The following is a 13475-nucleotide window of genomic DNA, read 5'->3' as shown; positions in this document are numbered from 1 at the left end:
TTTTTTTAAAAACCTTTATTTTTGGTTTTTACAATACAAAAACCCAATTAAACTCAATGCACGGGTTACATCCCCTCGCACTCATGACTTCCTCCCCCCTCCCTCCATCCCCCGGCACTTCCTCCCATTCGCGTAGCTGACGTTTCCATCTGGTAGCGGTTCAGTTCTTTTTCCTGCGGCCACAAATGTGAAGGTTTAGAGTCTTTAAGGGGTGGGATTTGGGGACGGGCTACCCGATGAGTTTGAGTCAGCGGTTGATATCAGATATGCAACATATGGGGCCCAGATGTCCGGTGGTCTCGTGTGGAGTGGCAGAGTCTTTATAAAGTTTGTCTCCACGTCTTGAATGTAGGTCACGTCCTTGAGCCAGTCTTGAAGGTTCGGAGGTGGCCCTCTACCCCAGTACATTGCAATTCTTCTTCTTGCTAGGACTAGTAGTAGATCCGTCAGTTTACGGCCGAGGGGTGGGAGGTGTTTAGTTAGACCCAGAAGTGCTAGAACCGGGTCCGCCTCCAGTCGAGTTCCAGTGATTGCAGAGATTTTCTCCAGCACAAGTTCCCAGAAAAGCGCTATGCTGGGGCACATCCATGCCAGATGGAGGAAGTCTGCTTCTGGGCTTTACATCTGTCGCATATTGCTGGGGTCGCTAACCGTTGTCTGTGAGGTTTCGCCGGTGTACAGTACATTTGGTGGATAAAATTGAAGTGAATTTGTTTATACCGTGTATTCAATGAGACTTTTTGTTTTTGATGGCCGATGTATGGCCAGTCTTCATCTGTTATTGTGGTTTGTAGGGTTCTTTCCCATCTCTTTTTTGGTGCTTGGGGGTAGGCGCTGTGTCGTTCAGCAGTGACTTATACATTTCCGAGCCCAGCCTTCCATTACCTTGTGATTGGATTACTCCGTGGAGAAGTTGCCACATCGGGGGCTGTAGGGGGAACGTGGGCAGGGTGTTTTGTAGTATGTGGCGGAGCCTGAAGTATGTGAATAAGTCCAGGGCGTTATCGCCTCCCCTTTCTTTGGCTTGTTGTGGGGTAATAAAGGTGCCCTCGACAAAGAGATCTTCGAGTATTTTTATTTGCAGTTTGTCTGTCCAGTTCAGGTATGTTCTCTCTGTGGTTAGAGGTAGCCCTGCTATGAATCTCGCTGGAATTACTGGAGAGAACCTCGTTTGGACGTTGCATGTTATTGCGATCGTTTTTCAGATAGAATGTGTGACCTGGACTATGTTAAGCGTATTGTGGGGTACATGGAGACTGCCCATAATTAGTGTTCTGAGGAGAAAAGGCGTTGCCAGTGCCCGTTTGATTTGGACGTGAGGTCTAACAAAGTCTGTAGCATACCAGTGCCCCAGGAAGGCCTAGGCAGCCCAGTAGTATCGTTCCTGATCGGGTCATGCCAGGCCACCTTTCCTCACAGGTTGTATGAGTGTGGAGTATGCTACTCTTGCCACCTTGCCCGCCTACACCAAGTCAAGTATTACACTCCGGATACGTTTTAGGAATTGCTGTGATAATAGAATAGGAATATTTATGAAGAGGTATAGAAGCTTGGGGAGGATCACCATTTTCACTAATGAAACACGGCCCCAAAGGGTGAGTGGGAGCAGCTTCCATCTATTCACTTTACTTTGCAGCTTTTCCATCATTGTTCCGAAGTTGTCCTGCATGACTTCTGCATGGGACATAGACAGTGAAATACACAGATATTTGACTTTTGATGATTGCCAGTTGAATCCGAAGTCGTCAACAAATGTTTTTGTGGCCTCAGTTAGGGGGAATATAAAAATATAATAGACTTGGAGTGGTTAATCATCCGGCTGGAGAAACTGCCAAACTTGATTATCGTACGCATTATCGGATTCAGGTTGTCTGCCGGATTGCGTACGAAGAGAGCAATATCATCCGCGTAGAGAGACCACAAACCTATGTGGGCCGATTGTTAAGCCTCTCTGTAGGTGACGGGCTCGGAGGTCTGATGCCAGGGGTTCCATTACCAGTGCAAAAAGAACTGCTGATAGTGGACAGCCTTGTCTAGTTCCTCGTTGTAGTTGTATTGCTAGGGATTTGGTGGTTCCCATGGTGATGATGGAGGACGGGTCTTTGTAAAGCAATGCTACGAGTTTGAGGAAATAGGCGCCTAGTCCCCTGCGACGCATCACCTCGAATAGGAATGGCCATTCGATTGAATCAAACGCTTTTTCCGCGTCTAACAGTGCGGCTATTGCCTGTGTCTTAGAGTCAAGTGCTGCCAATGCTCCAAAAATCCTCCTAATCCCGAAGGAGGTGATGCGTCCGGGTATGAAGCCCGCTTGATCAGCTATAACTAGGCCAGGCATGTGTGGGAGGAGTGGAGTCTGGCGGTTCGAATTTTGGCAAGTATTTTATTATCTAAGTTTATCAGCGAAATCGGCCTGTATGAGCCGCATTCTTCATGTGGTTTTCCTGTTTTGTGGAGAAGGATCGAAGTTGCTTGTCATAGAGTCTGGGGTAGTGTTCCGGATTCCGTCGCTTCCTCGTAGACTTGCAGGAGCACTGGGGCCAGGAGGTGGGCGTGTGCTTTATAAAATTCGCCAGTTAGGCCATCAGCTCCGGGAGCCTTCGTGTTGGGAAGATGTTTTATGGCTGTAAGGATTTCCTCCAGGCAGATAGGGGCGTTCAGTGGGTCTCTCAGCACTTCGTCTGTCCAGTATAGTTCAATATCGTATAAGTATTGGGTAAGTTCTGCCTGGTTTGCAGTGTATTTGGTACTGTATAACTCTTGGTAGTATGTGCGGAATGTCTCGACAATTCTTCTTCTGTGTGGACTAGTTCTCCTCGTTGGTTCCGTATACTTTCCACTAGGGTGGGTTTCCGCTCAGCTGTATTGCCGGATTTTGTGACCTCGGACAGGAACTTTATTTCTCTTTCCGCTGTTGTCCTGAACTTCTCAAGTTCCTCTTTTAGAGCGGCCAGGGACCCAGGGTCTTTTGATTGGGTGTATTTTAGTTCCCACTAGTTCAATTTGGCTTCGCTGGAGGCTAGTTCCCTGCAGATGAGTTTCAGTATGCCTTGTTCCTTTGCTAGACATACCCCTCTGATATAGCATTTCATGGTCTCCCAAAGAATACCAGGAGACGTAACTGACGGCTGGTTGATTTCCAGGAAAGTGGTCAATTTGTCACGTAATTCATCTGCGAAGACTTGGTCTTGTAGGGATCCCGGCTTAAATCTCCATTGCGGTCTGTTTTTCCTGCAAGCAACCGGGTTGTATGTAAGCGTCACAACGGAGTGATCCGATAAGGTTCTCGGAAGAATCTGGCAAGGGCCCTATTGGAAGTGTGTCTGGGATGAAACTAGAAAGTGATCCAAGCGAGAGTCTGTATTGTGTACCCATGAATGAAAGGTAAATTCTCTGGTGTCCCAGTGGGTGTGGCGCCAGATATCGATCAGATTGTAAGCGGCGCAGATTTCTTGAATTTGCCGACTGGCTTTGGAAGGTGGAGCCCTAGCACCTTGTGATTTATCTTTGTGAGGGTCTAGTGGTGTGTTAAGGTCACCTCCCCAGATGATTGTGGCCGACACGACGGACTAAAGGTGGGTCATCACCCAGTCAAAGTTGTTAGCGCCATCAGTGTTGGGCCCCTAGGAATTGACTAGGGCAACCTCCCTCCCCTCCAGTATTCCACGCAAGAGGAGTGCTCTACCATCTGAGTCTTTTTCTGCAGAGGTGAGTTTGAACTTTACTTTTTTACTTATGAGGGTAGCGACTCCCCTCGCAAATGAGGAGTATGGGAAAAGTACCTAAGGCAGCCCCAGTCGCGGGCCCAACTGTTCTCAGAGCTGGGAAGGAGATGAGTTTCTTGGATCATGGCTACATCAATCTGGTGTGTTCGGAGGTACTGGATTATTTTCCGTGTTTTTGCAGGTTGATTGCCCCCTTTGATATTCCACGTGGCTAGATTAACCATAGGTCTGTGGTCGTTTCATCTTTCCGGATTTATTTCTGATTTTGGGTAATGGTGGGTGCTTTAGTCTTGCTATCTTTTTGTTTGGTGGAGCTTGATAAAAGTTTTCGATAGCAGACTTCGGGGTGGCCGGGTTCGTGCCGCCAGAGGTGGTGGCCAGGGATGTTCGGGCTTGGTTCCTGTGCCTTTCCATAACTCCAAAGAATTCCCTTCCCACACATGGGCAACCCCCAACTCGCCCGCAGATATCCCTCCCCTGCGTGGGCAACTCCCAACTGGCCCACAATGAACCCTCCCTTAAGAACAAATGAGTAAACATCGCTGTGCTTGGGGTGCCAGCAGCCTTCCAAGGGGGAAGGGCTCCCTTAATTCGCAGGACATTGTATCTGTGGGGGTCGTCTTGTGGCAGTGAGTGTGACCAGATTCACACTTATTACTCTGCTCGGGAGTTGGTCTATGGTGGATCTCTCCTCATCCAATCTCTGCGTTGTGGTCTCGGGTTTTTGGAAGAAGGTTTACAGCCGGCTCGGTCTAGATAGTCGTTGGCTTCCTCGGGAGTGGTGAAAAATTGAACTCTGCCGTCATGATGGACGCACAGGTTCGCGGGAAAAAGCATTGAGTATTGTATTTGGTTTTCTTGTAGTCGACGTTTGACGGCTGCGTATGACCGCCTTTGAGCCTGGACAGCCGGGGAGAAGTCTGGAAAGAATTGGATGTTGTCTCCCTCGAATTGGAGGTCTCCGTTTTCCCTGGCTGCCTTGAGTAATGAGTCACAGTCTTTATAATTTAGAAGTTTTGCTATGATTGGGCGCAGGTTTGCTCCTGGGATTGGTTTTGCGTCGGGGACCCTATGTGCTCTTTCAACCATGAACAAGTGGGAGAGGGTCTCATTCAAAAATAAATCTCTGCAGATCTTTTCAACGTGTTCTTCCATTTTGATCCCGAGTTGGTGTTCTCTGACTCCGATGATCCTAATATTATTTCTTCGCAAGCGTCCCTCTAAATCTTCATTTTTTGCACTCACGATTTTCATCTGAGTTTCGAGCGATGAGACTCTCGAGGTTAGAGATGTTGCGCCATCTTCTAGATCGGACACCCGCTGCTCGACTGCATCCAGCCTGGAATTCATTTTTGTCCAGGCGATGCTGCAGTCTGTCAACCTTGGAGGATAGTGTGTCCAATTTTCTTCCCAAGCCGCCTATTCCAGATTTCAGGTCTAGTAAGATTTCCCTTATATCAAGGTTCTGAGGTTGTTCCTGTTCTTGTGCGTCGTCTTGTGTAGGTGACCCAGGCCTGCTGCTGGGTTTGGTTGACTTGGCGGAGGAGCTAGATTCAAAGTTTAGTTTTCTCTGGGATTTGTCTGTTTTTCCCATGGTCGACTCCAAGATGTTCGCAGTTGGGTCTTGGTTGACGGCTACTTGAGGTGGGAGTGATGGGAGCGATGTGAGCCCGGCAGTGTGACAGCATCTGGCGTTCCGTGCCTGTGATGAGAGCAACCTGGGGGACTCGGCGGGGGGTCGTTGCAAGTATCTTTGTTAGTCAGTGCTTGAGTGAAGCAAGGGGTTTGGGCAGTGCCCACCCTTAGGTCAGTGCAGAGATGGGCTTCTGGGTTAGTTGGCGTGTGGTCAGTATAATTTTTAGGGATCCACTGACCATGGGTACTGCGGGGGGTCGCTGCATCCTCAGCTGGCGTTGACAGTGAACAGTATTTAAAATATGCGTGGATTGATTCCCTTGGGGTGCAGATTCAGAAAGGGGGCAGTTTCCCGGGCTAGTACAGGCCTGTTGTGACCGTGTCCATTAATAATAGTGATTGCCAGGGAGATACTCTTTGCCTGTTCACTGTGGTTGCTACTTTGATTGGGGTAGGGGGCAGCTGCTGTGTCGCCGCTGGGGGTCCTGTCTGGTGCTACACAGCGCTGCGCTCCAGTTTCTCCAGCTCCCCACGCCCTTTTGTGATCTTGGGGGGGCAGGGGAAAGGCACGCAGCTTGTAGTCTATGTGAAGGAGGGCCCAGCACGGCTCCTGGCCGCTTGTAGGTCAGTGCGTCTCCGCTGCGCCCCAGGAGGGGTCCAGCCTTTGCAGTGTTTACTGGGGGAGGGCGGTGGTGTCCGCCGAGGCGCAGTATGGACCCACCCCCGCCGGGGCTGTCAAGCGGGTAGGCCGGGGCGCGTACGCAGCCAGCGTATGCCGAGTGCACACCGGCCGAGGGAGCGAGCGTGCTGCCCCACTCCTACCTCTCCGCCCTGGAGGGCTTGTCTGTAGGCAGCATCGTGGCTCCAGCGCCCCGCGTCCGTTCAGCTGTTGAGGTATGTTGCATCGATTGGTGCGCCCGCGCCCCCTTCCTTCCGGGCACCCAAGCCGACCTCCACTCCTTGGGTCGATGCGGGCCAGGTGTTCCGGGGGGGCCCCCCTTCAGTGGTGAACAGGTCTCCTGCAGCCCGGCAGCTCACTCCTTGCTGGTCCCTGCTCCTGCAGTCACCCGCAGCGCCGCTAGCAAGGACCGCCTTCGCAGGGGTCCTCGCGATGCGTGGGCAGGCAGGCCCCAGTGAGCGGCCCTCTCGGGATATATAGTTCGGTGGAGTTCGCACCAACAGCAGCAATACTGTATTCAGTCCGACTGGCAGCACGCCTCGCAGCTTCTCGGCATTAGGAATAGGTTATTTGTCCACCACAGACATGCGGATTACTCAGGATTTATGGGGAGCTGCACGGAGCCCTGTTAGGGAGCCGCCATCTTGGTTGGCCCTCTAGCGCCCACTATTTCTTCCATTTTCTATATACCCTTCCTTTTCTTCCTGCCTCTGCTGTAGCAACATCTTGCCACGGACCCGTGGGAGCTCGAGAAGGAAGGTATTTAGGGAGAGAGAGTTGCAGGTATTGAGGCCCCAGGCCCCAGAAGGCCTTGTGGATGATGCAGAGGGTTTGTACTTAATCCTCGCAGCCACTGGGAGCCAGTGCAGAGATTTCAGTCCTGGAGAGATATGATCCCTGGGCTTGAGGCCAAGGACAAGTCTTGCAGTCATGTTCTGGATAAGTTGCAGAGGGTGGAGAGTAGAAGAAGGCAGATTTAGAAAGAGGCTGTTGCAATAATCCAGCCTAGAGAGAACCAGAGCTCTGGCGAACGTGAGCTTCTGGGGGAAGGAGAGGAAAGGAAGAATACCTCTGAGGAGGTGCAGCTGGTAGTGTGACTTCTTAGAGATGTCAGAGATGTGAGGAGAGAAGGAGGGTGTAGAGTCGAAGATGACCCCAAGGTTTTTAGCCATGCAGGTGGGGACAGGAAGAGGGCCAAGAGAGGCCGGCCAGAGAGCTACAGGAAAGGAGGGAGAGGGTGTGCTGATGAGGAGAATCTCAGTCTTAATGGCATTAAGGCAGAGGTCATTGGCAGCTCAGCACTCTTGGATAGCAGACAGACAGTCAGATGAGGGAGGTAGAGGAGGAGGCTGAGGGTAGCCTGAAGATGAGCTGGGTGTCATCTGCATAACACTGAAAGTTAGGGCAGAGAGTGGTGATGCGGTGGGTCAGGAGTGCCAGGTATTGGTTGAACAGCCAGGGCGAGAGGTTTGACCCCTAGGGAACATCACAGGTAGAGAGGAAGATAGATGATAGGAAGGACCCAAGTTGGACCTGGGAGGGTCGATCAGAGCAGAAAGAGGTCAGCCAGGCCAGAGCCTGATCAGTGATACCCAGGTTATCACAGAGATGGTTGAGCAGGATGGTATGGTTGACCGTGTCGAAGGCAGAAGAGAGATCGAGGAGGATGAGGACAGGGGGAATGTTAGAGTCAAGGTCGGAGAGCAGATCTTCACGGATGTTCAGGAGAGCAGTGTCCGTCCTTCTGGCAGCTCTGAAGACAGACTGGTGGTCATGGAGACAGCCAACAGAATTGGAATGAAGGTTCAGCTGAGAGATGGCCAACTTTTCCAGGAGTTGGCCCAGAAAGGGAGTAATGGAAATTGGGTGATAGTTAGCCGGACAAGAAGGATCAGCTGTGGGTTTCTTGAGAAGAGGATGCAAAGGGGAGTGCTTCAGAGGGGTTGGGAAGGGTCCTGAGGTAAAGGAGTGGTTGCAAAAATCAGCAAGGGCCGGAGCAAGGGTGTCAATGTGGTCCTTGATGGTTTTAGAGGAACAGGGATGAACAGAACAGAAATAGATGGGTATTTGGAAAGTGTGGAGATGCCGAAGCTCTCCTGTGAAGAGGCAGACACAATGGATGCTCCAATCACGGCTGAAGAGTTGGAGCGAGCTATAAAGAGACTCCCTCTAGGAAAGGCCCCAGGAAATGACGGCTACAAGGCAGGCTTTCATAAGACCTTCCTCACATCCCTCCCCCCATTTATGGTAGAACTGTTCAATGACATCTTAGAGACGGGAGTAGCTCCAGACTCTTTCTCAGAGGCACCGATTACGGTTATTCCCAAAGAAGGTAGGGATCCTAGACACTGAGGATTGTATCGCCCAATATTGATGCAAAAATATATATGAGAGTCCTAGAAGCTAGACTAGAGATATATATGCCTCGCTTGATGCATTCGGATCAAGTTGGATTTATTGTGGAAAGACAGGGCACAGACACGATGCGAAGGACACTACACTTGATCCACAAGTTGAAGAAAGGGGCCAGAGATCCCACTCTCCTATCAGTCGATGCAGAGAAAGCGTCCGACAGGGTAGAATGGGGCTTCCTGGAGGCGGTCCTGAGTAATGTCCGACTGGGTGAGAGATTTAGAAGAGGGGTTAAGGCAGTGTAAACGTCCCCCAAGGCTTCAGTATCAGTTAACTCCCGACTATTTGAGATGGTTAGATCTAGGAAGAGGTACCAGGCAAGGTTGCCCCCTATCCGCAATATTGCTCACCCTCTCTCTTGAGCCCCTCGCCCAGACACTTAGAGCTGACCATCTGGTGGAGGGTCTGAAGGTTAACAGGAAGGAATACAAAATAGCCCTGTACGCAGACAATTTATTACTGTATGTGGTGATTCACTTGTCATCCGTCCCGAGAGCCATACAATTGATTGACCGATACAAAGTACACTCTGGCTTCAAAATCAATAGGGCCAAGTCAATCCTCTTTCCATTGAACGAACACACTCAGGAAGACACCGATAGACTCTCCACGTTAGGCCTCACTATTGGATGTACCACCCTACGGTACTTGGGGATCAATCTTACACGAAATTTAGACATCCTATATGACGCCAACTTTCCCCCTCTACTCTCCAGCTTCCATGCCGATCTAGCTAAGTGGCAAAAGCTCACTATCTCCTGGATGGGGAGACTTAACGCAGTCAAGATGGTGTGTCTTCCTAGATTCTTATATCCATTCCAGATACTCCCAATCAGACTGCCTAAACTATTTTTTGGAGAAGTAAAGAGTGCCATTGTGAGATTTTTGTGGCAGGGGAAAAAAGCTAGAATAACATATGAGGTTTTAACCCTACCCAAACACAAGGGTGGTGTGAGTCTACCTGATATTAAAAAATATTACAAAGCGATGCAGCTGAGGATCCTGGTCCCCTATATGCGAGATCAGAAAGGACTGCAGTGGATACACCTCGATAACTATACTCTTGCCCCGGCCCTGTCTCGGAATGGCTATGGATATCGAGAGGCAAATTAACCAGTAGAATCCAAAACCATCCTATACTGGGAACCATCTCAGAGATCTGGAGGGAGGGAGCAGACATCTGGGGGATCACCACATGGCCTTCTCCTCTGAGCCATATTTGGGCACCAGGGATCCGAGATGAGATTCCTGACCATGGAAGATTCCAACCTTGGTTCGACACCGGTTTGGAGAGGGTGGGACAACTCTGGAGGGCGGGCAACTTCCTTACGATCATACAATTGGAGGATGCGTTGGGAATAGAACGCCTGTCTGTCTTTGCCTTTCTTCAACTCAAGGGTATCCTTATGAGGGTGAAATGGAAGGAGAAATTACAGAGAGACCTCACTCTCTTTGAAACGCCATAACAAAAACCAAGGGACTCATTTCAACTATTTATAAAGCACTGATAAATGCTGAGAAAGGCTCTACTTGTAAATTGAAAGGCAGGTGGGAAAAAGACATGAATCTAGAATTAGACCTAGAATTGTGGATGAAAATATGTAAATGGCCCTCACAAACATCCATAGCAACTCAGTATAAATTGCACCCCATTAAACTCCTCCACAGATGGCAATGCGACCGCCGCAGGTTGTCAAAAATGTTTCAGTCGACCAGTCCCTTATGCTGGTGACAATGCAGTGAACATGCCGACTATTGACATATGTGGTGGGGTTGTCCCCTTATTAGGATGTTCTTTAATGAAGTACTCGGATCGATTAAGAGCTAGACGGGATCCATCGGGAAGTTGCACTGTTCTCATATTATTTGGTTTGGAAGAATGTGATGATGAGTTTCGGAAGGTAACTTGGATAGTGGCACCTCTCCTTTTGGCCGCACAAGCCTGTCTTGTGATGCACTGGAAGGTGCCCATGGTCCCGGGTAAGAATGAATGGATGAACGTGGCAACCAATATTTACATAATGGAAAGAATCACTGCCGCCTTACATGGGAAATCCACGCAGTATGAACTGTCATGGGGAGACTTTGTAAATGAATATGTAACCAATACCTAACTGACTGCGATACAAGAGGTTTTAAGGTGGAACCCGCAGAGAACTCATGGTCAGGCTGAGGAGAATGTAGAAACGTTGTAGTGATTGCGCATCTGATGAGATCAGGAATACAATGCTGAAGGGCCTCAGTTGACCGACCCAAAACATTGAACGAGATTCAAGCTTGAGCAAGACCCACATACTTTAAGTGAGACCACGATGTACAAGGAAGCATCACAGACAAAACACTGTTCACTTGCTCCTGGAAGCCTCGTTTTAGCAAAAGGAACTTTTACCTGCTCTCAGCTCCTGCCACAGCACTGCAAGCTAAGGGAAGCTCTTGCTGTGCCCAGACCACTTCCTGGAGGTGGCGGAGTCTATCGCCGTCACGTGACTCATCACGTGATTTCAACTGGGCTTTTAGCCAGCCCACAGCCGCCCTTGCGGCGTTAAGCCCGACTGCGGAGTAAAGGGCACTGCATTTTACATATAAAGAACTGTTTTGCTGCTGTTTGGCTCGGGTGGCTCAAAAGAAGGTAAATCGTGCAGCTCACTAGTTAGTAATTGAACTGTGGGGAGGAGAGACGGACTAAGGCTGCTCCTCAAGCCATCGGGCATTCCCAAAGCGATTTGTAAGATAAGAGAATTGTTATTTAACATAGAATTTTACCATCATTAATTCTAATATACACTGTAATTGTTTATTTTTAAATTTGTACTCTTGTATAGCAGAACACCATGGTCATGGTGAAAAATACTTTGAAAACAGGCATGCCGAACTTGGTTCCGGGCCCTCTTACTGCTGTTTCTCGCCCCTCTTTAAAACAGTCCATTTTGTCATTTGTTACCCCCACCTCTCCCAATTTTCAAAGTCAAATAATGCGTGCTGCTACTAACCACTCCCAAACAATTTGTGAAAGATCAACGGATAGAACGTTGTCTCCCCTTGTCGTGCCTATGGCTATTACAACAGAAACTGGCATTGTGTCTTCACAAGCCACTAGTGTTACAGAGACCTTACTTTCAGCAATACCCAAATCTGTACAGCAAGCACACATCCCACTTACCCGCTCCATACCTATCGTTCTACCTAGCACCATCTCAACCATGTGCCATTCTGCTGAATGCATTCCACCCACAAGCAGTCATGCAGAAGTTACAGATACCACATTAGAGTCTACATGTTTAGCGGGAGACATCCATGATGCCTTTCATCTTAATTCAAATAAACAGAAATATTGCTCTCCTGTTCATAAAACTCAGGCGATAAACAGTGCACAAAACATCGATTTATCACAGATACAAGTAACTTCGACATTGTCCTTGGCACCCATTCAGTGCTCTGTAGCTGCACAAGTCAATTAGCGGCAGGCGCATGAGCAATTACGAATATTGGGAGAGGTGGGCGAAGACACTATGGAATCCATGAATCTGTCTCACAATTCAACCTGTCCTAGCACTGATGTACTATATATATGCTCAAATACAGGTGACTTAATCCAATTGCAGGAGGATCAGTCACATAACAATACAGTAGTACCTGCTATCCCTGGCCCCCCTTCACTTTCCCATCATTTGAATTCTGTTTCGTCCCCAGTATTAGATAAAACCCATAATCAAACTATTAACGAATCTCCATCTTTTATTGCGCCTACTCCACGACGTACCAGATTTCATGAAGAGAGTCGCCCATCAGATTTTTTTATACACAAATCCCAAGATAAACGTTACTCTTTTCCTGAGGCCCCGGCGCTTAATAACACATTGACTGCTATGAATACAGCTTTACTAACTATTGCAAAATGATATGAACTGTTAGATCACAAAGTTTCACACCAGACCAAACTTATTGAACAATTTTGTGTCAAAACCTCATATCCTGGGACTGCAACTAGTATTAACAATGAAGAAATACAATTGTTGACATCGCCTCCTAGCAAATCAAATATAGTAGGGGCTGACAACGTGACGCAACAGTCACTTATTGAAATTGCACAATTACGATCTGTAGCACATGATTTGCCCAACAATTGTAATTCTAATCAATTTCAGCTAGATCTTGAAGACATTCAAATAGTATCTGAGTTAGATCCACCACAGACCCCTAAAGTAACCACCAAAAAGTCAACAAACATATTTGATTTTTTCACGCAACCATCGGTAACTTTACCAAATAAAGTAATAGGAGCTCGTTGTTCAAGAAAAGATTGGAAAAGGATGAAGAGATCAAGTCAAAAAAAAAATCACTGTCCAAAATCCAAAGACACTGCACGTAAATATATCAAAATTCCTACTCGGCTAGAAACTCCTATAAACACACTTCCTGTTGGCTTTCTCGCGGCCAAGATTCCAACAGTGGCTATATACAAGCCACTTGATGATCTAGTGACCCTTGCGAAACAGACCATCTTTCCAAACCCTACACCACTTACTATGTTCCCTACACCAGCTGCCAATGTCTCCACCGCAATAACTAAGCAGCATGGTCTCACTGGCACCGCCGCATCTATACCCATAACATCTAATACTAGCCTACAGCAAGAAACTGAATCTATTATGTCTCAATTGCGAGATGAAATAAGAGCTTCAATTCATGCTTATACTCTTCACTCGCTACCAACTCCCCAAATTACCTTGCCATCTCAAACGATGGACCAATTGAAGGCATCATCTCTAATTACATGCCCCCCAAAGGACTTGAAGGAGCCACTACCTATTGACTTGACCTCCAACAAGGCCGAGAATAAGTCTGTTTTGACCGCCTCAATAGACCGGCAACAGGTGCAGGCAATCTCTGATGCGGCTTATAATGGTGTCATCCACATCCAAAATGAATCGAATCCTATACCTACAGCCTCGCCACAAGAGATACAAGACTATATTAAATCATCCATCGACCAATATATGAATGAACTTAAATCTTGTGATAGA

This window comes from Ambystoma mexicanum, chromosome 9, assembly GCF_040938575.1.
Source record: "Ambystoma mexicanum isolate Mex_15411 chromosome 9, UKY_AmexF1_1, whole genome shotgun sequence".
Taxonomy (NCBI): domain Eukaryota; kingdom Metazoa; phylum Chordata; class Amphibia; order Caudata; family Ambystomatidae; genus Ambystoma; species Ambystoma mexicanum.
Note: the sequence above shows the minus strand (reverse complement) of the source record.